Source organism: Otolemur garnettii, unplaced genomic scaffold (genome assembly GCF_000181295.1).
Source record: "Otolemur garnettii isolate 467f Iridium unplaced genomic scaffold, OtoGar3 scaffold00003, whole genome shotgun sequence".
NCBI classification, from domain to species: Eukaryota; Metazoa; Chordata; class Mammalia; order Primates; family Galagidae; genus Otolemur; species Otolemur garnettii.
Window position 1 is genome coordinate 23,816,325 of NW_003852398.1, and position 4,921 is coordinate 23,821,245.

General features: G+C 38.5%; 1 pseudogene; it reads right to left on the reverse strand.

Annotated features, from left to right (window-relative positions):
- Nucleotides 1-1,107: 1,107 nt before the first annotated feature.
- On the reverse strand, nucleotides 1,108-1,993 carry LOC111726096 (annotated as a pseudogene).
- Between the last annotated feature and the right edge of the window lie 2,928 nt (nucleotides 1,994-4,921).

The window sequence follows — 4,921 nt, forward strand, 5'->3', positions numbered from 1 at the left end:
AAAGAAAGAAATGGCATCCCAGTTGCAGAAAAAAAAAGAAATGGCATCCCAGTTGCAAAAAAAACACATTTAGCATCCAGACCTTGGTTTCTAATATTATTCATATACAAAAAATAGTCTCCTTGGAAAATATCTGAGTCTAGTACTGGGGCAGAAAGTATACAACATGAAAGCTGGAAACATCTTGTGTCAAAAAGTAAGGTGGTACTGGGGGAAAAAAAGCAAAACAAACACAAAAAAACCACAACACTGAAAGTATTTCAAAAGGACACAGAAAACAACTTTAAAAGTTCTCAAGGGCCAAAAATGGAAGGACCAATTTGAGCAGTAAAAAAATATTATATTGAATTATAACCCAAAGGACAAAGTAAATACCTAGGAGTCTATACTGGTGTAAAGAAATGATTAAATAAACAAATGGAAGATAATAGACAAACCACCTGTGCTGAGAAATTCCAAATAACTCACGTGAATACTCTGCCTCAAAGAGGGAGTTTAAATTCCTACACATTAAGTATTGGCTGCACTTAGGGAAGTAAAAGGACTTCCCTCCAAAGATATAGTATTGCAAGGGAAAACTAGAGTAGCTCTAAAGTGGAGAAATTTGACAAACACTACCAGTAACCAAAGTTAATACCAACAGGGAAAAGTCATCTTGGTTACCAAAGTCAGGTAACCAAAGTTAATATCAACAGGGAAAAGTCATCTCAATACTGTGTACCTTTGAGATGATGTAATGAAAATAGCAGTTTACCTGTAGTCACCCTTTAAAAAAAAAAAAAAAAAGGCTAGTCATAGGAAAAATAACAGACAAATTTCAATAAAGCTCATTTTACAAAATAAATGACTAGTATTCTTTTTTTTTTCTCCTTTTCAATTACAGTGACTTCATTTCAATGGCTTTCCAAGCCCCCCAAAGGGTCTCCTTAGACAAAGCTGGCACCCAGTCAACCATCTTCAGGTTAGAGTCCTAATTACCTGATTCTATTCTGTAGATCACAAAGGTTCCTCCCAATGATCTCTTCTTCCATTTCCTCAAATCAGCTTACACATTCTGAAAGTATATCCGTCACTCTCTAATACTTTGAGATGGCATATTCTGGTCTCCTACTTGGTGTTTGAAGTAGATTGCTTCTTCCTCTTTGCTACCATGAATCTTTTCATTATTTTCTTATTTCTCTTAGCACAGTCAGGACATAACATATTGTCTTCTAGGCCTGGAGATGGGAAAATGCAGGCTGGTAACAGGAAGAGGGAAATCATCCTCCTGGGAGTAGTAGGTGCCCCAGCCTGACCTGCATGAAACAGCAGGTGGACCCAACCCTCTGTGTCTGCGGGAGGAGGCTCGCCATGCATCATACACCACCTAAGGCCAGAAGCTGTTGTCAAAAAGGCTTCAGCAGAAGCAGGAATGGACCATGAATTCACAGTCTTAGACTGACCAGCTCTTGCAGCAATCCTTACCCACAATGCCGATGCATATTCCTGAGCTGATGTTATCACCTTGGACCTTTCTTGAGGTCTTGTTCTCTTGGTCTCTGCCTTGAGTTTCCTTGAACATGAATGTAATCTGGCCTCCTTTCGTGTTTCAGGAATTTTACATTTCTGTTCAGGAAAGGCATGCTCCCGAAGCCTCAGAAAAACTTCTGTTTTCTTGCCATCGGTACTCAACTTGAGTTGCTGGCACCAGTTCCTCATTGTCTCAACACACATCATTAATGGAAGGCAAAATGGTTGGCAAGGGAAGATCAGGTTTTTTACATCCAGCTTTTCGGATGGCTTTTGATTGTTTATTTGTTGGAGGTAGACGAACTTTATTGTGTTTCTGGGGATTGTTCAGTTTGACATCAGAAGCTGAAGAAACAGTTGGCTCCACTTGTTCATTATTTGAATAGTCTTTAACTGGAACCAATGTCAAAATCGCACTTTCTTCATCATCCATTTCCTCCTCAGAGAAATTCTTCTGGCTGCTACCATGATTTGAGTCTGACATTTTTTCAGCAGGATCTGGGGGAGTAAAGCCAGCAATGGTAAGGATAGGTGCAGTTTACATCTTTTAATCTCCATGACTAGTATTCTTAAAAATTCTCAAAGTCATCTGAAACAAGAAAAGCATGACAGACTGCAATAGCCAGGAAGAGCTTAAGGGCTCATGGCATCATCATGTAATGTGCTATTCTGACTGAGACCCTGGAACAAAAGAAAAAAAGACTTTGATAGAAAGCTAAGGAAATACGAGCAATGCATGGACTTTAGTTAATAATAATTTACTATTATTAGCTCATTAATTGTGACAAATGTACACTAATGTGAGATGTTAATAGAGAAAATTGGGTGTGAAGTACGTGGGAACTTTCTGTACTATCTTTCCAATTCTTTTTTTGTAAATCTGAAACTATACTAAAATAAAGCATTTATTTAAAAACATATTTATATCTGTTTCTCAAGAACTTTTAAGCCTATTTGACCACAGAATCTTTGTTTTTTAAAAATCTGTATATTACTTACTAGTAACTAGAATTGACATTTTATAGAACAGTCTTTGAAAAATGTTGAGTGAGTGGCTGCTGAAAGTGGCTTCCAATTTTAAAGTTTCATCTTTGTCTCAGAAGCTTGGGCCAAAAACTATCTGGTACATCTTTTCCAAATGGCTACATGCAAGTTACCACTTCCCAGGAGCAAAAGAATAAAGGCCACCTCTGCCCCTTCAGTGTTTTTGTTTGGCTCAGCATCCTTAAAGATTCCTTACAACTCTGCTTTCTCAAGTTCAGGCTTTGAACTTCTATGATACACAGTGCAAGTGTGACTGGCTGTTAACACTAAAAAGCCTCTTGCTTGAGAGAGGCCTTTCTGCCCAGGTTCCTGCCTAAGCAGAAACTACCTGACCTTTCCATTTGGATCTGCTTTATGTTGCTTTGTACTCAGTGCCATGTGGGTTCAAGCCATTGTTCTTCTCTTACAAAGAGAGCTCCTGAAATGGAGACCATGTTACTTATAATGACCTTCTCAAGAGAATTGTCATAGTCATTTGAGAGGACAGATGGCAGTAAATTCTGCAAGCTGCAAACTCCTACCTGCCTATGAAAATAAAGGATGCCTCCCTACATGCACTATTACTCTCTCCAGCTTTTGCTAACGTTCTCATCTTCCTTGTAAAGGGCAGGACCTTATGAAAACCCATCCATTTTTAAGGCTTATCTGAAATACCATTTCTTCCACTGAGCCTACCTAATTCCATGGCAAAATCCCCACAGTCCAAAATACTATTTTATATTCCTAATCCTAATTCCATGGCAAAATCCCCACAGTCCAAAATACTATTTTATATTCCTAATCCTCCCTTCCTTGTTTTTAATTTTCCCTGTATTTCTCCTATCGTGCTTATCTCATTCGAGATGCATCTGAATGGCATTCTTAACTTCTCTTTCCTCACTTACTGCACACACACACAGCCAAGCAACAATTATTTCTGTTAATCTTTCCCCCTTGGTATTTCATCCCCCTCTTCCCATTACCCTGACTGCCTACATCCCTGTCATCTGCCACATAGATATCTACAATAGCAATCTTAACATATCCCCTAAGCTCCGGTCTGAGGTAAGTTACACCACCTAACCCCCCATTTTTCTATCAGAATAATCTTTTTAAAATGCAAATGTAATCATGTCACCTTTGTAGCTCCCCATTGTCCTCAGGATAAAATTCAAGAACTCACTGGAATATATACGGCCCGGCCATTTTTGACCCTCCGGGATCTCTTCTCAACACTTCAGTCATGTAGAACTTTCTAAAGTTTTTTTACTGTTACTTGATCTTTGACAAGCCAATTAAAAACATTGAGTGGGGAAAAGATTCCCTATTTAACAAATGGTGCTGGGTGAATTGGCTAGAAACCTGTAGAAGACTGAAACTGGAACCATACCTTTCACCATTAACGAAGATAGACTCTCACTGGATTAAAGATTTAAACTTAAGACACGAAACCATAAAAATACTAGAAGAAAGTGTAGGGAAAACACTTGAAGAAATCGGTCTGGGCGAACATTTTATGAGGAGGATACCCCGGGCAATTGAAGTAACATCAAAAATACACTTTTGAGACCTGATCAAACTAAAGAGCTTCAGCACAGCCAAGAACACAGTAAGTAGGGCAAGCAGACAGCCCTCAGAATGGGAGAAGATTTTCACAGGTTATGTCTCCGACAAAGGTTTAATAACCAGAATCCATAGAGAACTCAAATCTATTAGCAAGAAGAGAACGAGTGATCCCATTTCAGGGTGGGCAAGGGACTCAAAGAGCAATTTCTCTAAAGAAGATAGGTGCATGGCCTATAGATATATGAAAAAATGCTCACCATTCTTAATCATCAGAGAAATGCAAATCAAAACTACTTTGAGATATCACCACCTAACTCTAGTAAGATTAGTCCATATCACAAAATCACAAAACCAGAGATGCTGGCGTGGATGTGGAGAAAAGGGAACACTTTTACACTGCTGGTGGGAATGCAAACTAATATGCATTAGTTTGGAAAGATGTCTGGAGAACACTTAGAGAACTAAAAATTGACTTGCCATTTGATCCTACAATTCCTTTATTAGGTATATATCCAGAAGACCAAAACTCACATTACAACAAAAACACTTTCATCAGAATGTTTATTGCAGCCCAATTCATAATTGCCAGGTCATGGAAGAAGCCCAAGTGCCCATCGATCCACAAATGGATCAATAAACTGTGGTATATGTACACCATGGAATACTATGCAGCCATAAAGAGAGATGGAGACTTTACCTCCTTCATGTTTATACAGATGGAGCTGGAAAATGTTCTTCTTAGCAAAGTATCCCAAGAATGGAAGAAAAAGTATCCAATATACACAGCCCTATTATGAAACTAATTTACAGCTATCATAAGAAA